This window comes from Anser brachyrhynchus (genome assembly GCF_964034855.1).
Source record: "Anser brachyrhynchus genome assembly, chromosome: 14".
Taxonomy (NCBI): domain Eukaryota; kingdom Metazoa; phylum Chordata; class Aves; order Anseriformes; family Anatidae; genus Anser; species Anser brachyrhynchus.
The window spans coordinates 19,463,944-19,487,853 of NC_137709.1; the positions used below are offsets into that span (position 1 = coordinate 19,463,944).

Consider the following 23,910-nt stretch of genomic DNA (forward strand, 5'->3'; position numbering starts at 1 on the left):
ATGTGCACAATTTACAGGCAGCCTCTTCCCCTCTTCTCATGTAGATGTGTGGGTTATGTTCAAACCATTCCCGGGGACAAGGGAAAATATCCAGGTGTTGGAGCACCGTGTATATTGCCTGAAAACTTCTTCCCTGTTTCTGACGGAAAGACAACAGAGAAAATATGAGCTTCCTGCTACCTAAATCCAGCCGGCAGAACATAGCTGGGCTTTGCCATCCTTCATCTCACTGGGATGTAGGAATCTAAGTCCAAGATCCTTGTTCCCTTTGTTACATCTGACTTCTCTGAGTTACAGGCCTCATTTTGTAGTGTTTTGGTTTTACACAGTAACCTATAAGAGCATTGTACGTTCATGCACAGATGTAGCCTGTTTTTTCTGTGGTCCCCTTATAATCTTGCAAAGGACTTTCATGCTGCTGGCCACATGAGACTCCAAAGAAATCAGTATGGTGAAGCAAAGCAATTTGTTGCTGTTGGTAGTGTCGTTATATTTTTATTGTCCTGTCTGTCTTGGCTGACACCTTGGACAGCTTTCTGGCTCTGGATGATATGGGTTAATCATAGTTATTGGGGCAGATGCAAGGTTGTGTATAAATTACTATAGTCAGCTTGGAGAAGGAAAAAAATATCAAGAGTAGCTTCAGATAATTTTATTTTTGTTTTTGAAATGGACTGGCAAGAGTTTTTGGTAATGATTTAAATTGCATCTTGGAATTGCTTTTAATTATGATTAAGAAAACTGTTAAAGTTAACAAGATACAATTAAATACCAGTTTATTAAGTTTGGATTTGTTGCTGATTAGCGGTTATGCATGATGTGCGTTTTTAATATTCCTTAATCCTGAATTAATGGTTTGGATAATCAATTGGTATTTAGCATATTAATATTTTTAATCTCAAAATGGAAATAAAAGCATGCAGTTCTGAGCTGTGTGTTATATCTGCTCCATCTGTTCTAGACCTGAGCCCTAATATTGTGCCATTTAAAGTAATCCTGCAAGAGTTGTAGAGCAAAACTTCAGAAACTCATTGAAGTGGATTTTAAAGGCTGCTTTATGTCTTAGGCATGCCTGCGTTTCAAAGAGATCAGTCGTCACTCAGAGAAAGGGTGACTAACTTTCATTCTTCCTTGGGCCTCTATCCTGAATGTAATTCAGCTTAGCCCGAGGTCTGGTACCTTCATTGCTGCCTTTTAACACTGTGTTTGAAACTGCTGTCACCAAGAAAGCCATGTCTCTAAGAAAGGTTATTGTAATGGAGTAGCCATGAGACTTACCAAACTTGGTTTGTTTTCTGTATTTTTGGAATTTATCTTTTTTCCTTGGAATGATACTGCTTGGAGTATGAATTGCTTGTTTTCAACAAATGGTGTTTAATGTACCACTTCTTTGCTAGCTGTTGTTTGCTGTGTTAGCTTCATGGTGGCTCAGAGCTTTTCAGAAATGTTCTTTGTCTATACACAAAGCTGTCAGGGAGCATTGATAAGGCACTGATATCTTAAATTCTGAATAATGGTGCAGTTTAGTTTTTCAGTACATTTTACAAACAAATATGTTGATCTGAAGTCTCATTACCTATAAAGCTCTTGTTTTGATTAACTGGATATTTCGACTCAAAAAAGAATGACACTGTACTTTGTGTCTGTACCACAATGTGGACAACAACATGTATTTTTGTATTTGCAAAGCAACACAAACCCCAAACTCAAGAAAAGCTGTTACATCCACCTAAACATCCTGCATACTTACCTTTTCATTGTCTTCCTCTGCTCCCTTACCATAAAAAGCATCCTATCCCTGCAGTCCCTTTAGCTGAACTATCTCAGTAATCAGAAAAAAAACACTTGAGCTCTTCTCACAAGAGTCCGTTGAACAGCTAGCCCTTGACTGTAAAGTGCCTCATCAAACAGCTGTGTTACTTATGTGCCCTTTAGGAGTTCTGACCTACCAGATGCCTTGATGCCTCGAATGCATATGCTTCAGGTATTAGTTTTTGGATGCAATGCAGAGTAGGAATAGAAGGAGCCTCTAGAGCCTTCTCTAAGATCTGCAGCAATTGTTATGAAGACTGTCTGTTCCCTGTGGCCCTGGTGTTCTTCCCAGGATTTTTTTCAGTGTTACTTCACTTCTAACCTCTCATTATTAAGTATCCCAGAAAATTCTTTTCATTGGTCAAGTAAAACTAATATATGAAAGTATTCGAGTATCCAGATTTAACCCTCTGAGTAACAATAAAAACAAGAATGCATTACGTAAAGAGAAAAAGAAGTTAATAAATGTTATACTATTTTGATTATCAGTAATAAGACAATCTTATAGCATTCTTCACTAGTTATGTTCTAAGTAACAAAGGGACTTCTTCAGTTTACATCTGCCTGAAAGATTATCTTTTTTTGTGTGTGTCTCTTTTATCTATTTTTCCCCCACACTCCATCAGTTGGTCTGATTAAAAAGTATAACTCCCTATAAATATGTCCTCATTCACACACTTAAATCTTGAAAGCTACGTGAGCACTGGAACTATAGTCTTAATGTAAGTACTAGATCTTTTAGGGAAAAATATGAGGTGTTTGTCTTAGAAATGATGTAGCCTTTATTAGTGGAATATCAAAACCAGTTGGTTGTGTTCTGTTTTTGTTTGTTTTGATTAAAACCTTACTTTCATTAAAAAAAAAAAAGGCTCAAAGGCTTGTGATTTGATTCAGAGTGGAAAGAAATGACTTCAGTCTTTGGTCTTTTGCTCCGTTTTGTGGTTTTTACACTGAACTCTTTAAAATCACCATGGGCTTTTCTTTTTTTTTTTTTTGCTTGTCAGTTAGAATGAAAAATCCAAGATGAAGATTTTGTTAGAAACTTGAGGGACTTCCAGAGGTGAAGTCAAAATACCCTCTAATGTACATCCAGCTGTGCGTGATGTGGTACTGTCCTTGAACTTCAGAGAGACCGAGTCTTTGGAGGCAAAATACATTTAAGTAGAAAGGCTATATAGCTGTTATATAATGCAGTCTTTATTTTGACAAAATCTGTTGATATTTCTTGGTATTCCAGACTACCCAGAGCAAAGACATCCCTACAAAACAACAGGCGGTATTTGGGATATTTCGCTTTTCTCTTCCTATTGATCTTTGATGTGCATGCAATATGTCATTCACCTGAAGGAACAACATAAATTCAGAACTCTTGTGGATTCAGAACTATCTATATCCTGATATACTTTCATTGCATCTTTACAAATGTTTCAAAAATTGGCATTGTCAATCTCTTTTTTTCCAATCTAAAAAATATTTTATTCCCTTTTTTTTTAAGCTAATCATGTAGTTTAAAAGTAATGTTTTGGGGAGACCTTCAGTTCATAGGATAAGCTCTACAGTTTTTTATAGAGCAAAGATCCAAACTAAACTTTGGGGTTTTATGGATTTCACTTCAGTCTCAGGGAATCATGAAAGTGGAAGAGTTCTTGCAACTCTTCAGGCACTTATGGGATATATTAGGAAAACCTACATGACGATTAGGTGCATGCTTCTGGTATTGTGACATCTACAGTCCTTACATGTAGAAAAAAAGTAACTTTCTTTAATGCAGGCTGTAGATTTTTTTCATACTTTTTGCTGTTACCATTCAGTATTGTGACAAAGCAACATCCTTCTATTTGTGCAGAAGTAAGAGTTTGAGCTTGCTGCCTTTGTAGAACTAAAGCTTGCACCCACCTCAGAGCTCTGTCTAGCCAAAAAGGGCAGCATCAAGTCCTGAGGAAATCCATGCTATGCCTGAGATCCCTTTGCAATGGCTAAAAATAGCTCCTCCAGGAATACTTTGCCTCCTCACTGATCCCTTCACTCATTCTCTATATGAAACAAACATGTTGGAAAAAGAGAATGGCAACCAGCATCAGGAGTTGTCCTCCTCTAAGTGAAACTAAGCACTTGTCCTTGCTACGCAAGCTTGTTTAAATTAATATACCTGAATTATTTTCAAGCTCATTTATCTCAAGTGAGCCATGCCTCAGAGCTGTACACTGGTTTCACAGAGCAATTGTATTAGTCGTTCATAAAGAACTTTCATCTGAACTGATGTAAATGATGAACTGCATTATCACCCACTTTTCTAGTGGTAGTTTTGCCTACGGTTGATTTTTGGATCTATGTCCATTGCCAGCCCAGCTAACTCAACTGTAAAGCACCAGTTAACTACACATAGAGATTTTAATGGAGAGACAGAAGCCTGGGGTAGGCAGAATGTGGTACTTCTGAAGTGAACAAAATGATGGTGACAAGCTTTGAGACTAGGCCCTGAGGTCAGTGCACTAGACCAGGGCTCCAGAAACCTCAATCTATTTTTCTTTCTTTATCGTTTAGGAGAGTCCTTTAGCTGTGTCAGCCCTTTGTTTCTACACTTTCTTCATCACTTGGTTTGTCTCTTTTAGGACAAGAATTATGTCATCTTGTATTAGGGAGCCTCAACTTTACTGAGACCTCAAGGCATTGCTGCACCAGGAATAAATAACAAACAAACAGAGGAGAGAGAATTATGCCTCATAAACACTAATAGAAAAGTTCTTTTCAGCTTTATTCATCTCTTTTAACCAATATATAGGGAATATTTTAGTCTACGGATTCTGTGACTTATTTGCATTTCCAAGGCCAAGTTGCTCTGAACACTTAGTGTTCATCTGCAATTCATTGAATCTAAAAGATAATATAAAAATAAAATTTCATCTTTTCTATTTCCTCCTGCTCTTTGTTGTGTTTCTTTTATGGTTGTACTTAGGGAAATGAGTCAAAATCTGAACCATCGCAGAGCTGCTGGAATGAGACATGACAGATGAATTTGGCCAAGACAGGTAGAAAAACATCCGTGATTGGTTTCAGTAGTGCAATTGTATTGTATCTTCTGCTGTGTTTTCCTTTTTTAACCACACCATCTAAAGTGTTTCCACAAGATAATTAGATTAACATCCAAGTATTTTTGTCCCTGTGACTTTGGAAAGGCAGTAGCATAGCATCCTACCCAACAGATTGGATTTGCTTACCATTCTTAGGTTAGAGAGCAGCAGACCCTAAGACAAGAAAAATGGAAAACTTGTTGTAAAATTTAAATCACTACTCCTGACCTCTTTCTGAAATTATGTAACCTTAGGCTTGGTTTTCTCTGCAAAAAATAATCTCTGATGTCAGAATTATTATAATGATCGTTAATGTTGATTAGTCTCAAGACTAAGCCTTTTGATCATTCAGCAGGAAGTAGGTTTGATTAACAGGGTGCTTTGCAGCAGGAGCAGATGAAAGAGCTGGGGAAACAGAAATGGGTCTGATCTCAGAACTTTTGCCTGACTCTTGGTCTTCTCTGAAAGAAAGGCAAAGAGAAAATGGTACTGTAGTTAGTCTGATGAAATAAGAGATTACCTCTATTTTATTTATTTTCTGTTCTGTAGCGAGAAAGACTCAAGCCTTATATCTGTGAAACAGATCAGATTTTAAAAGATAGTCTGGGAAAAGTCTGGGATTTCTGCATATCCTGAAAATGTATTGTCAGCTCCTCTTCATCTTTCTTCTGCCATCATTTGTCTCAGGAATACCCCTAAAAAACATTTTTTCCTTGTAGTTTTTTATGTCAAATATGAATACTACTATTCCTTACTGAAGCAGACCTGGCTGTCCAAAGCTGTAGAGGAATTCAAGCAGATATTTATGGCAGCTGTAGCAAACTTGTCGTCCTCTGTTGTCTCAACACTCAGTTGTCTCTCTCTATCGTCTCTCGATACAGATAAGAGAAGAATTTGCCAAAGGACTGTTAAATCTACATTTATTTTGATCATAATTTACTTTGAAGTACTGAAACTATATCATAAAATGTTATTTGAGACATAATAATAAAACCTTATGGTTTTACTGAACATTGTGCTCTTACCAAAATATGTGCTTTTTTTCTTAATCTTCTACTTGATGACTGTATCCAGGTTATTTCTATTTTGTATCTCGGATAAAAGTATTTTGTTGATTTTTCCATGATTTTAGATGGATTATTTATTAAGATTCAGATCCTTATTCTTATTTAGCTAGATCAAACAGTCCTTTCCTCCTTTTTAACCCCCCAAAAAATGTTTTTTTTCTCTTAGAAGATTCCATGTAATCATTGTTTCAATCACATGACTAAATAAAATCGAACATTGCCATCTAGTGTCCGAATACTGGACTATATGAACTTTTTTAATCCAGTGGTACCAGATATAGCCTTTCTCATAACAGTGGGGAATATCGTTTATAACTCTGGAGATGCTTAATTGATAAAAATGTTGTTTGTTTCCAATATTTCCATTTTAGTCTTTTTTTTCTCAGAAGAATAACTTTTTTGCCTAACATCATATCAATATTAAGTGCTTGGTGTTGATGTTGAGAATGTGAGCTTTTGTGCAATTTCAGAAGGATTGTGATCAGTACTGTGAAAAGTGATAGGAAGCTCAAAACTCTCTTCGTGCAGTCCCTCTCTGTTCTGCTAGGAGCTGCTGAAGACAGCTTGAGTTGATCCAAATGAAGGTCCTACCGTAAGTGTGGTTCAGCTGTAAAAACTGGACAAGATATCTCAGCAGTTCAAGAAAACATGTTGTTACTGCCCTGTTTTTGGGGTTGGTTGTGGGGTTCTATTTGGCTGGTTGGTTTGGTGAGTTTGTTTTTTTTTAAGAAACGTGTCCAGGACACTGAGAAGAATAAATTTCTATCTATATGCAAAACTGCTGTTATCTTCTAACAGTTTCAATATGATGTAGATGCACTGAAATGCAAGTCACATCATTGCAGGGGAAAATATTAAAACTGTCTAGCAGCTCCAGCTACCCATAGGCTGTGTTATGAATTCTCTCCTGAATACAAAGAAGAGTTGTGTCTTGTTGGGGAAGTCCATTTCTTAATAGTAAACCCTGAGAGCTTGCAGAAAGCTGGTTGTCCACAGCCCTGTGTTTGTGTCCTGCATGTGGAGTGGTAGAATAAGCAGGCTAAGTGTACTGCCATTCCTAGTCTAGGTGCTTGTAACATCACTTAAGAGTATATAATGAATAGTAGATGTACCTCTTTGAAAGATACATTGATTTTAGGTCTATCCACTTCTTAAGTAAAATGAACTGTCACGCAGAAAGCTTCTTTCAAAACTGCAGCCTGATAGCTCCAAGCAGACTGTCAGAGTGCGTGTTTATCTACTGCTCCATTGCACCCCCATGATTTACTCCCTTGCACGCATTCCCGCTATCGATCTCTTTCCTCCTCTCTTCAAACACAAATGCAAAGAATTTCCTTGTGAGCCAAGGAACCTTAACCACCTTCACTTTCGAAGACCCCTTCTTTACGGTCTGTCTGTGCAGCCTGTGCCAGCCAGACACCTTTAGCTCAGCCTCTCCCTCCAGCTCCCATGTCCACCCGTTGCAGGGCTTCAGCAGAGCTCGGTGTGGTGGTAAGTGTGGAGGTCAGACTCCAATTACTAGAGTGTTTCAGAAGAACTGTAGAAGACCTCATAGTCATGATCTGCAATGTGATCATATGTGGTTGGTGTAACTTTATTTTTTCTGAAGCTGAGCTATAGGGAAATGTATTTTGCCTATATTTTTAGGAGACATCTTAATACTTAATATTTTTTAATGTTTAGGAGACTTTCTCAATCTTGACACAAGCATAGGTCAAGAGATGCCCAAGAAGCCTTCTGGGGTTCCCCTTAACAAAATAAATAAAAAAGTTGGCAAGTGGCTGTTAGTGTTTAATACATTCTCAGTCTTCGAAATTTTGTGTAAGAATTTTAAACTGTGTGGCTGTGAGATGAGGAAATAAATTGGACAGGTTTGGTTAATGTGCCTTTAGGCCTGTGCATTTCTTCAGTTAAGAGAAACTTCACTTCTCTACTGATTTCTCTACAGATTTTTGAACACTTATAAATTGCTCCAATGAATATTTTATGTTTACTGTCTTGTTTATACAGTGCTCATGTGGGTTTTGTTTCTAGTTTATATTCCTGCCTAATGAAATGATACAATTCCTAAAGATACTCAGAATTGCTAAATCACATTGTAAGCTTTGCTTGCGTGACAAAAGCAATTCTGGTTTGGTTTGTTGTTGGTGGTTGTTTTTTTCTTTTTTCCCCCGTTTGTTTCATGTTCTGTGAAAGCTAATGAAACTTTTTCTAAGCAAGTATCATTTTGTAGGTTCTCATTGCTACAATATTTAATTTCTAGATGACATACAAGTGTTGCTTAGTTGTAATATGAATATATTACAGGAGCATGGACAAATTAATTTTGCAAATCTTCTGATTTGCAAGGAAAATATGTTTATTTGGCATAGAAAGTATATATTGGGTCTAACTGAATTGGAAGCAACTTCTGTTGATAAGCAATATTTTATTGTTGACTTCCTTGAATATATTAATAGCTTGTATTAAGTCTTTGCATTCCTCTGTACTGTAAGTTGCTTCAATGCCTCATCGTATGGAGAATTATTCTATTTTTCTCATTTTAACAGCAGGCATTGGCACTAGAGAGGTGAATCTATCCTTCCAGAAGTAAAAGTTTTCCAAGGCCCTTTATGTCAGGCTTAAAGTTGTTTAAACCCCTATAAGCTATAGGCTTGTGCTGTGAGCTCAGATAAAGCTCATCATCCATGTATGTCATAGGTTTTAAAAGGACAGAAAGGTTCCCTGGGCTCAGTGGCTCAAATTTCATGTGGAAGAAAGGCATGTGTATCAGATGGGTTATATCAGCCAGCAGAGCTTTTGTATCAGAGTTCAGAGAAACATTACAGCCAGGGAGTTCAGCTGTGGAAACTGGAGTTTCCATTGTTTCTTGTGACTAATCTGCATGGACTTTACTTCATGCTGCCATAAGTGGAAGGAAGCTTTCTTTCAGGCAAGTGCTGCCCACTTCAAGTAATATTCATAGAGAGCAAGGAAACAGCTGGCCAGCCATGCCTGTGTTCTGCCAGGCTCTCAGGAATACCAAGATATAAAAACAGTCCTCTAAAGACACTGAGATGACTTGGGTAGTAAGTAGCACTCTAATATGCATAACCAGGTTCTGTCACAAGATGAGTCAGTAAACCAAAAGCAATCGTCTCAGTAGCATTGCTTGGTAATCGATATGTAATGGAGCTGGAGCAAGATTAGTCCTTCATATTTTGGTGCATTCAAAGACACAATAAATAGCATGTGAATTAGCCCTTCACCTCTTGAAATTGCTACAGGTTCTCATCCCAAACAAACTGATATTAGAATTGCAAATCATTTTGAATATCATCAAGCAATCAAAACCTAATATAGAAAGGTATACAGAGATAAAACAGATACTGCATTGTCTACATTTAGTGAAAAATATCTGTTACTTTTGTGGTTAGACTTGATCTATTTCTCAGGGTTCTTTATGATGAAAAATCTGAACACAGTAGTTTATATTTAAAAAAAAAAAGATTAGCTATTTTGTTTTGTAAATATCTGTTACAAGTTGGTCACAGCAGTATCTCTGTTTAAAATCTGTTCCCCCCCAAAAAAATTATATGCCAAATTTCCTTTTATATAATTTGTCATAATTTAGAATTACTTATTAAACAACTCATAATGTTTTATTTTCTTTTTGCTTGTCATATTTCATGTCTAAAAAAAAAAGCTTTCTACATGACGGTAGAGAATATTTTTTTCATTGTTTCTGAAATGGAAACAAAAAAAAAACATTCTAAAGCTATTTTAACATAGGTACAGGTGTTTAAAAATAATAAGCCTCTGGGAAGTAAATGTTAGTGCCATTTGAGGAATGAGCAATTGTTATGCACCTGGCTAGCTGTTAAAAATAAGTCAGTTAAATATTCGTTATTTATTGAGGCTCATTATTTTATAGTCATGTAAAAATTTCTACCACTCTTACTCTTTCACAACAGAAAAAATAAATATAGGTTGACACTGTATGTTGTTAACTCTGAATAACATTCTAGAAAAGTAAAATGTTAGCAGTTACCTGTTTCTGAAGGTGAGGAGAAAGGACTGCAAATGCATGAGATCTCAATGTTTTAACTGAACTTTCAGTCACGTTATTTTCATCAGTTAATATGTCCAATTTACATATGTCTTTGCAAGCTATTTTTCTTGATCAGGTCCTTCGCAATAACTTCTGAATAAGTTTAGTTTTTCAGACAGTTGCACTTACATCAGTGAAAATCATGGTGTTATTAAATGATGACTGTCTGTTTTCACTTGTTTGTTACCGTTGCATATGTCCTCATCCCATTTCAAGCTAGCATATTACATACGTTGTCAGGCTGGTGTTTCTTTTACCAAGAGAATCACTCTTCTTACCCGTAAACCACTGTGTTTGTAGTCCTAAGGTGGTCTTGCCCCCTGTTTTTGAATATTGCTTAGTTTAGTAAAAAGCAGAACTCCCAGTAGGCCTCTCGCAAACTTTATTCTTTTTAATTTGTAGACTTCCATCAGAAATAACAGTTACAGACTCTTATATAAACATATTTGGACAAACAGCCATAAGGTGCAACTGTGTTAGTATAGTTACCACTGTACTGTGAGAGTCTACAAATTCTTAGCCATAGTAATCAGTCACTTGAGGAATCATTTTCTGCTTGGAAATACTGAGGTTGTGGTATTTCGCTTACATAAATTAAAACCCAATCTTTCGTTTTCATCTGCTTGCCAATTTGACAATCCTGCTCGAGATAAGGTCCTTGATAGGATTTCTGTGTGGCTGCCTGCTAAGTCTTTGTTTTCCTTGGGAAGCTTCATCTCTTCCTTTTTGGAGTACAGAGCTAAAACACTGGTGTTTCTTAATCAGACTGGTTTGTGTTCATTTCTTGAGGAGCCTTCAAATACAAAAGTACCATGGGTCGATAACTAATAGACAATATGAGTGTAGTCCCAATGAGAGATTTATATTTAAAGGTATTTGATCACTTGAACTTCAAACCTTTCCTCAACTGATAGATAATAGGTAGTCTGATTCACTTCCACAGCAGGGAAATGTGTATTAAAGTTGTGTTGAAGATTAGTATACAAGGGTATTGGTTTACATTAATTTGGGTATTTACGGTGGTGTTAGATACCAAGGCCATACAGGGTGAACAGTCCAGGCTCTGCAGGGAGGTAAAGGCCGTGACCAAGGAGCTCAAGAGTCAATTCTGGCTAAGATGCAAGCTCCTGTCAACTGAGGCAGGAGCTTATGCTCCTCTCTCACAGCAACTGAGCCTCATTAGGGAGACGATACCAAGCAGATGAAGAAGCAAAGCAGATCCCTGCTCATATGAGGAGAGAAAGGAAATATATACAAAACAAAAAATAAAAAGAAGGCATCAGAGAAATAACTTGAACTAAAAATAATGTATTTAAATTATGGTTCTCTTCTATCTGTTTCAGGTTATGCTTTTCCTTCTCCTTACATCCATCCATCATTGTGTTTCATCTTCTCAGCCTTTAAGAGCTATTCTTTGATTGTTATTCCTCAGGCTGGAATGCAGATGTAACATTGTAATTTATTCTTGTCCAAAGTGTTCTTTCAAGCTTTCTTGCTGTCCATATTCACTGATGTGACTAGTTAAGCACTGTTTGCTTAGCAGTTGACTGGGCACCAGTCATCTGAATGGCATTTTAAAGGGTATGACTGATCTGAACTTTCTTAAAAGGGAAGCAGTGACTGAAAGATATTTAATGTACAAGTAGAAATGGAGATTAAATATCTGGTTTAGTGACTGTGATCAGTGAAGTCCAAGCCATGATGTTAATAAGCTTTAAACCACCTATTTCATTGCAATACATGTCATATAGCTGGGAAGTGGTTTGTGTTCTTAGATGAGAATGAGCACCTTCAGAATGAGGAATAAAGGTGATCTGCTCTTGACAATCTTGACTTGGGCATAAGTCTCTTATAGCGCTGGAGAAGTAATTTCCTCACTATCCTTCTATATCCTTTTTTCTCATTCCATTATTGCAATTATTTTGTTCAGTGAAATTGTTTAGACACTCAAACAGTAACTTTTTCTTATTTTTGTAAGTTACACATCTTGACACAAAGATCTGATTGTTGTAGTTTCTTGCAAAGAAACAACTGGCTTAACCATATACCATTATGTCATTGAATCTTGCACATGCATGTTCAGCATTGGACTTTGAAAATCCATGGCAGAAGTGTCATCTAGTATGGCAGATGAATGGTCTTTTAGAGAAGAAGTAAATGCACTTTACCAAGAAGTAAATGTAAAAGGTTCGTGTTCTGACCAAACCAATACAAATTATGTTCTGTTCATTATACATAAACTTGGTGGTAGGCAAAATAAAATTAACTGAAATTAAAAATCAAAAGGAAAAGATATAGAGAGAGAATCATAGAATCTTTTAGGTTGGAAAAGACCTCTAAGAGCATCAAGTCCAACTGATTAGCACTAAACCACGTTCCTAAGCTCCACATCTACATGTCTTTCAAAGACCTCCAGGGATGGTGACTCAACCACTTCCCTGGGCAGCCTCTGCCAATACTTCACAACCCTTTCAGTGAAGAAATTTTCCTAATATCCAACCTAAACCTCCCTTGACCTGACTTGAGGCTATTTCCTATTGTCCTATTGCTTGTTGCTTGGGAGAAGAGACTGACTCGCCACCTTGCTACAACCTCCTTTGAGGTAGTTGTAGAGAGTAGTAGTAGTGTGTGTGTGTGTGTGTGTGTGTGTGTATTATATAAAATGAAGGCATTGCTGGCATCAGCAGTCTAGTTTTGTTGTTGGGGGTCTTTTTTGTTTGTTTGGGTTCTGTTTTAACAAGAGTTTGTTGACTCCACTTGTATCAGAACACAGTGACAGTGATGTTCTTTGAGGCCAGTGACTCAGGATGGTCGAATATCTTTTCTCCCGTAATAGCTGGAAGCTGCAAGAAATCCTGTAGTGACTAATTATGAAATTATCAGTCTCTAAGGAAAATTTCTTCTTAACTGCATGAGCTGGCTTATTCCCTGAAGGAAGAATGGTTTATATTTCTCATGTAATTACACAAGGGAGCTTAGAAAGTGCTGAAAGAAATACCTTTTTTTTAAATAAGTGGATATAAGAAAATTATAAAATCCTTTTCAGTTGAACAGTAGATGAAAAATAACTAATGTGGAAAGCAGATACAAGGTGGAAAAAATCTCTTCAGATTTTCTGCTTTTATTTCAAAGGGTGGGTGTGGATTGAATACTCTCTTTCAGAAACAGTTCATAAGACTGGGTTTCATACTGACTGCTGAGAAGAATAGGGAAAATAAGACAGGCATTGCATGGCCTCTCCCATGCCTAGACCTACACTTACTTGGTGTAACCTGCTGTAGACTTGTACCAGCAGGACAAAAGCCCTTTTCAGCTAATTCGAAACATGAGAGCTTGAAAAAAAAAGCCACAGATTTCTTCCAGCTATAAAAACTCTATTAAGTTTGTAGACAGTAATATAAGTTAATTGAGCATTGCAGTCCCACAGAGACCATATAAAAGCATAACCAGAGTTGAGTCAAAGACCTTCTGTGGTTTTGAGCCTATCGGTTTGCATAGCATGGTTCATACCCTGAGGCTGGGCCAAAGTTAATAATTGGCCTAATTAATCACCTACTAAAACTGTGCAGTTATGGCATGGGACAGGGGGGGATGTAAGCAGACAGGGCACAAACCAGTGTTTCACTCCGATCCTGGGAGGCTGCTATTAAAATTATAATAGGAAACCCTGCTTTGCTGGCCAGCACTGGCAAATCCTGAGAGAGAGCAAGCACTGTTTGGCCACTGCAACAAGCAACAGATATTGAATGGAGTAAAATTTTCCAGCTGTTTCCATGCTTAACTTGATGCTGCTTCTGTCATTTTATTCCCCAGCCCCTTCCTTTGAGGTGACCCTGGGGTATGGTGAGAAGTTTAGTGCTGGAGCAGGGCTGGCAATGTGAGTCTGGGGTGTTTAGCTGGGTCTTGGTCTACAGCCAAAAGCTGATCTCTGTCTCGAAGCCAAGGGAACCTGACTCATGAGCAACACTATAGGATGGACGATTCATGAGGCTGTGACAGCCAGTCATAGCTGGGAACACCACAAGAGCTTGATAACTGCCTGCCCTTGTCTGTAGGGGTACTTAGTCACTTTAGTTTGGCTTTCAGGGGTCTGGTCATTGCCTAGATGGTATTTTAAGAAGGCGATCGAGTGGATCAACCTTTCACATAAAGTAGAATATTTCAACAGGATGATGGAGGCCTTTCAGCACATCTCAGTTTTAAATATTCTGTTACTGTTCTGGCACCAGGTACTATGATCAGACACCAGGAGCAGCACACACACATGAGTTCAGAAGTTCCTGCACAAGCAAGGTCAGAATGATGGACGCCTTTGAAAACAGGATCAGTAAACAGCCTATTGCTGACTGCAGACATGATGTTTATGATATGAAAGAGGTATGCTGTATTTAAAGTAGTGGAGTACATTTAACAACATCGTTGTGTTTTTTTTTTAATAAAATGTCATACGCGCAGCTTAGAACAGCTTCCACAATGTTTAAGTTACAACTATGATGAGAACAACTAAGATTATAATGAAAAAGGTGGAAGTCTTCACTAGGATTCAACAATCACGGGGCTATCAAAATGTAGCTTTGCTTTGCAAAATGTTAAGTTGGCATACATAAATTATTTAGATAATTTCTGAGAGCCAAATGTCTGCAAAGGTACTGAGGTTGCATATAAATTCTGAAACACAAGGGATACTGCTGGAGACAGGTACAGAGCAGTGGAGCGTAAGAAATGCAAACTGAATTGCATAGCATACAGGCAGCATTAAAGAAATGTATCTCAGCTTCTAGTCAGTGAACCCAAACATGTTATACATTATGCAGACTGCTTAGCAATTTCCATAATTATAAACTCCCCTTGAAACAGTAAACATTACTGCAGAATTCAGGAATACAAAAAGCAACATTAATAAGCATTGCTGATTTGACTTTTTAATATTTGTAGGGTCTTTAAAATCACCCAGGTTATTGAAGAGACAGAATAGAGACTTTTTGAGTGACACGTAATCTATATTAGAAAGAAATGAAGTATAAGCTTTCAGTTTTAATACAGAAAACTTGCCTTGATGACTTTTGAGGCTAATGTTTCTGTTTTACATTTAAGATGCATACTTAGGCTTCTCTGAAGAGTAATCCGTTAAACCACAGACTGCCAATATGCGAGGGGGTTCAGAAAAGATCTTTATTGCTGTAGATAGCAGACAATACGGTTACGTTAAGGTACTCTGCTGTGTGGCTGTGAAGCAGAGGAACTGAATTAGCAGAATACTAATATTGGTAGTACTTCATGGAAGACTGTAGAAGAGCTTTTTCCAGGGAGATTCAGAAAAGCAATATAGAAGTTTAAATATGAAAATGATAGAATTTTCATAGAGGCATGAAAAGAAATTTAATCTTTTTGTTAACAAAACAAGAAGAGAATACTGCACTGGGAATTTTTGTGAGCTTTATATCTGGTTCATGTTTTAAAGAAAATCTGGTTTGGGAAGTAGTTAAGGAGGGGAGCTCATGCATTTGTGTGCATTGGCTGTTGTCCTGTTCGTATTCCAGTATCATCTGAAATAGCTTCAGGTAAATTTGGCTTTTCTTTTTTTTTTTTTTCTTGGGAGGATGTGGTTGGAAGGTGGAGAGTAAGAGACCCCACTGATGCAAGGCTGCAGGGTATGTTCAGTCCCTGTGTTAGGCACCAAGTCTAACTGGGAGGCAGCCTCAGGAAAGAGCTTTATGGTGGGGGCACTCAGAGCAGTGTTTCACAGAGTTTGCCTCCTGATTCTAGTTCAAGAACTGAAAGATGAATTTTTAGGGAAAAAAATAATGCAAAGATGGACTTCTTGCCAAGTCTAAAAAAAAGAGTTCAAAAGAATGCGTGGTATGTTAGTAATGCTGCTGCGTCAGCACTCTGCATATTCTTTTGCCCTCAGCTATTTCATTGCAGGGCTATTGTGTCAACTTTGAGAAGAGCAGTAATGTGTTTGCATTTACTTCTGTGAGCATGTTGAATCATTCTTCACCCCGTTCCCCATTCCAGAGGAATAATCTCCTTAATACCAGTCTTTAAAAAAAAAAAAAAAAAAAAAAAACTTTTAGAAATTAAATAAATAAAGCAAACTGTATCAGTCAAACAAAACAAAAACTGTAAGCGTCTCTGCAAAGGAAATAATTACCCAGCAAAGAAAGTTATCTCTAATCTCTTCCAGCAAGAAAATTGATATAACAATAAGTAATATGTAATCTTACTTGCTTTCTGTTTCTCGCAAAATGAAAAGCTGCTAGCTCAGGCAGAGAAGGATCCAGTTAATTTCCTATACCCTCGGGCCAATTAGACAAGTTGAAAAATCAATCTCTGTCAGGCTTGTCTGTGGGTATAGGTTGTGGGGTGGGGGAGTGGTTGTGATGGTTAATGGTAATTTGCTTCAGAAAGATAAGTACATTAATGCCATATTTTGTCCATCTCTGCAATAATATTATTACGATAAGATTTCTGAAAGGTTCATTTTAAATACTGTTTTTACAGTATCACAGGAGACTCTATTTTCCTTTTTATTTCTCTTATCTCTTTGCAATCTTCCTATTAATGTAACCGGTAATGAGGTTTATCTGCAGGTGATCACTAACTGGCTAAATCCACAGTGACACTTTATTTATATGGTAATTTCAGGAGGATTAGTGTGGTGTGGACTAGGAACATGTACCCATATTTGAATGTTGTTGCATTTCTGAGGCCTAAAATTGACCACTAGCACAGCTGATTGTTCTTCCCACGTTTTGTGGGTAGTGTTCCTTGCAAATCTTGTATGGGTTTTAAGCTTCTGAGCCGTTGAGCACTGGTTAATGCAGACAGTGAAACTGTAGGGCAGGGGCTACAAAGCTTCTTGACCCCAAGAACCATTTTCTAAATTATTTAATGTTACTAATAGCCATATCCTTTTGTAAGTCTCTACGTCCCCTGTATTTCACAGACCAAGACCTTATACCCCGTGGTCTCTACACCCGTCACTGTTCTGAATCAAAGCTAATCTTGTCAGATTGCTGCTATTATATTTTATAATGGAGACCTCTGGGCTCTACTGAAGAGTGAGGTTTGATTTGTTCATTAATAAGCATACACGTTTATATTTTCTGCTGAAAAACTTTTTCTTCCTATTTCAGAGATGTGCCAACATTGAGATAATGTTGTTTTGGTAATTGCCTCTTCTCATTTCCTCAGCTTGTGCCAACCTCAGGTTCAGCAGCCAGTGCTCACTCTCCTGCCCTCCCACACCTCTGATTGCAAAGACCTTCGAGTTATTCTGTACTTTGGCAGATTTTTCTCTGAAAGCTCGCAGGCAAGTCTCTCCATGCAAGTGCCCTAATTTGAGGTTATCTAATTCTGAGTGGTCTCAATAACTCTGGGAGCATGCTTTAAGTAGTTTTTCTTCCAATTACAAAATTGAAAGTAATCCAGCTTTTTTTTTTTTTTGCCACTTGTTTTTGTTAGCCACTTGTAAGGACTAACAAAGGCAACATTTTGCTGGTACTCTGCATATATAAGCAGAGAGTACAAGCCTTAAATTTGCAGAATGACAAATGCTTTTTTTCTTGGGAGGTGATGCATTTATTCCTGCCTCGAGTTCTGTGCAGCATCACTGTGAACAAACCAATCAACACCATTTTTCTGCCTCAATTCTTGCTTTCGGTATGCATTTTAATTATTTGTGTAGATAACGTGATTGAGTGGTCCCAGTTGTTCAGAGGTGCAGAGCTGCACCTCTCTCTCCACTCGTGCACATGTTGGGTTTGTGCTTGTCTATTCAGTTCTCAGAGATATTCTTTAGGCAAGTTTAGAGCCTTTGCTAGGTACCCAGAGTCTCATTTTGAAATAAACTTTATGTAATGAGTAAACCCAAGGAGACTGTTTTTATTGATTTAATAGAGTTTATGTGCCTGGATGAAACAATGTAATTAAGAAACAATTAAACAAAACTGGGTGTTTTCTTAAGCATTCTCCGGGGCGCTGTCAACAAGTATATTTTGCTGCCTGCAGTCTGTCTGTTACCAGTTGGTACCTTTTACCACAGGTATTCCTTTATTTCCCTGCCCATTGTTTTAGTTACTTCATGGATAAAGAGAATTTAATTTGCCTCAATCTCAAAGCTACTGCATTTTTAAGTAATTGCAACTGATATGGGACTATCAGAGCTTAGCATATTGTAATATGTATTAGCTGCTCCAGACGGCTCCTGTAAACAACCTCTTTCAGTAATATTTCATTTCTATGCAGCTGGAGGTTTGCCTGAGCACGCAGCATACATATTTTAGCCTGGAATAGTTAAAAATACATTTAAAAAGCAGAAATTCATGAAGATAATACTTGCATAGACTGGGTAGTGTTAATGTTCCTGTCACACTGAAACAATTTTATAGCCTCTTATTTGAAATTAATTTGTGGATTTGAGTCTTGCAGGAAACTTGCAAATAGGCTATTCCAGATTAGACAGCAAACTGCTAACACTTACTGAAGAGATGTTAGGGAGCAGGTAAGGATGGAGTCTTTTTTCCAAGCCATAGTCCCTGTGCTTTGTCCTTCTGCATCTTGTCCTGCCTCCATGTGCAGTGAATCACTTCTTCATTAGCATCCCTTAGAAGATGATTTATTGCTATCCTAAGAAGCGTTCTTTCCATATGACATGTGCAGCTTGGTGTTTGTAAAGTAAAATGTGCCTAGGTGGCTGCTCCTCATTATTGCTTTTTACCAACTTAATATGTTACTTTGCCAAAAGGCTGCTAGGTAATTCTACTAGGAATTGCTTATAAAAGCAGCCAGTGCAGAGAGTAGAGAGCTAATACAGTAATTTTCTACCTTGTCTGGAATTCAATTAGTCAGACAGAGGTTTGGGGAGTTCTGCAGCTTTCTGAGCAGCGTGGCCAGTAGAGTCTGGGCATCTGTGTGTGTGCGCATACATGGTTTCAGGCCAAACTCCTCTCTGGTTTCTAGTCAGATTTTTTTTTTTCTGATTTTAAAGAAGGGAGTTGGCAAGAGTTGCAAATACTAAGGCCAAATATCCTATTAAGTACATGCACCTCTTCTTTCTTAATTAGCCTTTTGGCACATTGAGTAAGCTTGTATCAAAGCACTTGAAGGACATGAATCACTACTTTCAGCCACCTCTGGGGAAAATACATATTACTCGCAGCTGAAAATTTGACCTTAAATAGTTGTTAAAGTACGTAAATCAAATAGGTACAGAAGCTGAAGGTGTTCTTATGGTAGTTTTGCAGGATCACAGCCTTTATTATTTAACTTACAGTTCATTTGCTCTTTGTACTTGCATGGTGTCTTGTCAGAAGCTCTCAGTCATTCACAAGCATTAATTAAACTGTTCACCTTTTTCAAGGTATGTGGAGTTAAATTTGTTTTGTTGAAAAATGAAAGCAAACAGGAAAGAAATTAACATGACTTCCTATCAAACATAAGCTTATTCTTGTTGGAAGATCAGGTTATTTTATGTGCCTTAAAACTGCTCCTCTTTGACGTCTTTTTAGGGTTGTATCTTTTCTGTGTTCCTGTGTCAGGCCTGTCTGGGAAAGAAATGAGAACATGTAGGTCTTCTCTGCAGAGGTCCCTTTTTCTTCATTCTCCCTCTCTTGCATCTGCTGTGGTTGACTAGCAGCTGACACCTTGGACACCATTTTTCCCTGACCTGGGAGAAAACGTAGGTGATGCGACAGCTATGTTACTCCCACAAGTGGTTTGATGGTGCCAGGAAATTAAATAAATTGACATAGACACAAAAAGTGAGAATACAAGAAAAGCAATGATGTTGGCTGAGTAGAAAGTGCTGTCAAAGTAAAACCACTTGGGAAAAGAGGAGTATTTTCCCTCACTTTGTAATATGATAATCTCATGAGACACGGGATCTGTAAGAAAAAAAAAACTTCATGTTTTGACTATATTTATGAGGAATAGCAGTATTGTAGCAGAAGTCTAGTCTGAATCTTTTGTTACTGCTTATTGTGAGCATGTTGTTGAGAGTAATCAAAGCAATAGCAGACAAAACAGTCAGGTTAACGATGAGTTTAATAAAATATTTAAGAAGTCTTTGGTAGTGCAATCTGACCCTGAGGACTGACTTTTCTAGAAGAGCATCCTTCACATTCTGAGCTGATAGGCTACTATTTTGAGTTGTTTAATGGTTTTTGTACCCCAAAGACTAACTAAAATGACAAATACCTAAAGTTCTTGTATGGTGTGTTTTATTTGCTTTGCTATTTTGGTTAGCAGCAACTTGTGAATATCCTTTCCTGTTAATAGGAGAAAAAAAAATTTTTGGCTCTGTACTGTCTTAGGGCAGCATTAGTATTGAAACAGCCATGGTTTGTGCTGAGGGGCTCCAACCAAGTTAGGCTGAAATAGTGCCTGTGTTGCACTTGCTGTTGATTTACTGTTTCCAACACTGCGAAGTAGTCAACAGGAAGAAAGAGAAGATAATTCCTTATAAAAAAGAGCTTGTCAGAGATTCAAGAATTATTCTTCCTAGCTTTCTTGGTCTTAATAAGTGAGGTAAGAGGGTCTTCTGAGAAAATTGTGCATTTCATGTGCCTGGTAAAAGTCATGAAATAGTTTCCTGCAAAAGCATTTTCAAACTGTCTCCTTGCAGTTGGATTTTTTCCTTACATTCTGATTCACAGTTAAAAGCTCAATAAAATCAGTTCGATGAGATCAGAAGGTTTTTGTTTCTCTCAGCGCTACAATATGGACCAGAGAGAATACAGCTCCCAAGCAAAGGCTTATCGATTGCTACGCTCTAGAACTGATCTGTGGCTTTTCACCTTAAATTCCATGGCAGTTGCTAAATAATCATTTTGCAGTATAAAAGAGAAAAGAATTTGACTTCTCTGGTAATAGAGCCAATATCTTCTTCAGACTATCTAATTCTTATTAAAACCCTTTCTTTAATACTGAAGATACCCTCTTTCATCCCGCGCTGCAGAACCAAAACCAACCAAACAAAGAGTAAAGACAAGAGAAGCAGAAGAAGGGAGCAGGAAAAGCTGCCCCAGACCCCTGCAGTAACACTGGTCTCTCACAAGCCAATTAGGACTATAATACAAGCTGCCACCAGCTCCTGTTTTAACTTGGAGCTACCTGAAGATCCTCTCAGCCAAGCTTTCTACCTCTCTGTAACTGAAGCTTTTGGTAGCTGAGGGCATTTGTGCTTGATGTGAAAAGCTATTTATTTATTTATTTTAAAGTCCAGTCTGTTTGTCCCTAGTTTCTACCTTTGCTACCTGTGAATCTCTTCAAGGAGTGGGGTGGTTTCTGAAGGTCCAGTTTCTGAACACAGTTGAAATCTCAGTGCTGTCCACAGCAACCAAGTAAGCCATACATAATTTAAACACCCAACGTATTTATCCTACTACTGCACATGATTGTGCAGTCATTCTTGATAGATGAGTGCTAGTGATTCTTTTCTTATTACACCAGTTTTAAAAGCTGCTAACCTCAGCTCCGGGTCACTGGAGGGTAAAGGAGTCGGAAGGGAGGCTCATTGGTGCTGCCCCAGAGCAGTTTCCTGGTTGGAGCCAAGTCCTAAGCCAGTGCCCCAAGGCACTGGAGGTGTGGGCACAGGCATGTGTTCAGTGATGGGGAGAGGTGACCTCTGGCAGAAGAGCTGGGCAGAGAGCTCAGGGATGTGACCTGCTGAATCACGACTGCAAGATCTGCCAGTTTTCAATCAGTCTTCAGCTAGGATATGTGAGTAAAATTATCAAAGTACCTATTTGGGACTTTTTCTCTCTGAAATCAATGGCACAGGTTCATAAGAGGTTGCTGGTATGCCTTGGCTGGCATACAACTCAACACGAGTCCTGTCTGAGGCGGAGGCTGCATCACAGCCATGTTAGCAGGCACTGAGTCCAGCCCATTAAATCTCATGTCTCGAAGGGGCTCATTAGCTCGGGCTCGGTGCTTTTAACCACAGATGCACAGCTTTCTGCTTTGGAGTTGATTCGCATCTAGTCAGCTCAAAATATGGGTTGAGTGAACTTATGTCTGCAGACAAAATAATAAGTAGGCAAACCACAGAGCAACATTGGCATGTCTGACACCATTCATCTTTGAGACTATGATGCTCTGCTGACTTCAGTAAGAAAAAGTTACCAAGTCTGATAGTTCACTGCTGCTATCTATTTAAGCAAATGTTGATTCTTAAAGTGAGACAATTATTTTGGGAGCTTTTCTTTGTATGTCCTAGGACTAAAGAGTACTTAAATCATCCTAGAGAACTTAAAGAACATTCAGGTGCTTCTCAGCTTTTTAACCAGAAAACTGTTCCCAAAATATTGATTGTCTGAGACCATAATAGTAAGATCCCAGCTAGAAAAACTTAAAAGACACTAGCAAACTCTGAGTCTTTGCAAGTTTTTAAATCCCTTCTCCAGTAATGTTTGGAAGTTGAAGGCAGGAAATGGTGCTTAACAATAAAATTTCTTCTTTTATATTTCCACTCTGAGTTCACTGTCCTGTTTGTCTCTATGGACTTAACTATGAACAATACACTTATTTTTTTAAGGAAAATGAAATACTTTCATTCAGTGTTTGGCAGTGGGATTCAGCAGGGGAACATCAGCTATGGATTTTATTGTCTCTGGAATGGTGACTACTGTGATTTTTAAAAACAAAGAATGCACTTTGCAATTGACATTTAATTTCTGTAAATAAAAGCCAGTCAGATGATGTTTTAAATGTTTGTTACTCTTTCACTTACCAAAACTTTATTCTTGAAAACAAAACTGTGGTGTTTTGAAAGAAGCATTTCTAGATCAATTTTTTCTTTTTCTTTTTCTTTTTTTTTTTTAAGAAAAAATTTGTTGCAATGCAGTGTTCTCAGCTAGCTCCTCCTTGTATTGCAGATATGTTTTTTCAGGTTGACTTATTTATTCTCCTTTGGGTGCTTGATAGAATATCTGTACTTATTTTATAAAATGTTGATTGCAAAGGGAACAGTACTTTGCAACAAAAGATATCAGGGATACTATTTGCATTTCTGATTTCTTATGACCAAAGATAGGGTAGTGAAAGACCCCATACATCCATTTAGATTATTAATTAATCTCCGTAAAATAGCCTTCACATTTGACAGCTTGTTTCAGTTACAGCTATAAAACCTTGCAGTTTTTAATCACTGTTTCAACCACTTGGATCAGACAGAAAGAAAAGTTCCCCTCCTGCAAGAAGTTTTCCATTTACAGTCTTATTGTATGTCTTTATTATAAGCAAAGAAAGGTTTTTAAATACTGGAAGTCCAATTCATGGAAGCTGAGATGGAAATTCTTCCTCCTTTATAAAAAACAAACTCTGATGAATTTTTTTTATGTTTCATCACATTTTCTTATTAAATAAGATTCTTTTTTATTTTAGTGCACTCTTTCTTTATAGCTTAACATGCATTTGGGATTCTAAAAATGGACTAAATTAACTTTCAGAACTACTTAAATCTGTTGCCATGTGATATCTCTTGTTAATTTTTCAGCCTCCGTTTTCATGACATAGTCTTCATGCATTGTGGAGCTGGCTAGGGAGGCAGACCTTACACTTCAAGTCCTAGACTCCAGACCACAAACTGAAAGGTGTGCTTGGCTGCTGCTTTGGCCCTGCCATGGGAGCTTGGGGAAGGCAGTGGGGAAAGATTTGGGTTTGTGGTGCGGGATTCTTGCTGGTTGCTGAGTAGGAGGCAGTTCTTGTCTTCTCCATGCCTACTACTGCATGATCAGGGAGATAAGAGCTGATTTTGATGTGGTGAGATTTCTGGGATTGGTTATTCAAAAGAAGATCTCAACAGAGATGCTTTCAATTTGGGGCTACAGTACATGGTCACATCTCAAATGTGTGAATACAAGCT

At 37.8% G+C, this 23,910-nt stretch overlaps 1 protein-coding gene across 8 annotated transcripts in view; it reads left to right on the top strand.

Moving 5' to 3' along the window:
- Positions 1-23,910, top strand: part of ATP10B (ATPase phospholipid transporting 10B (putative)) — a 156,107-nt gene that overhangs the window by 37,353 nt on the left and 94,844 nt on the right. For 4 of the 8 annotated variants that reach the window (XM_080554972.1, XM_080554974.1, XM_080554975.1 and 1 more), the window contains exon 2: positions 14,270-14,417. The exons of the other annotated variants lie outside the window; for them this stretch is intronic. The gene's annotated coding sequence lies outside the window, so the exon portion shown is untranslated. The remainder of the gene's footprint in view (positions 1-14,269; positions 14,418-23,910) is intronic. 8 annotated transcript variants of the gene reach the window in all.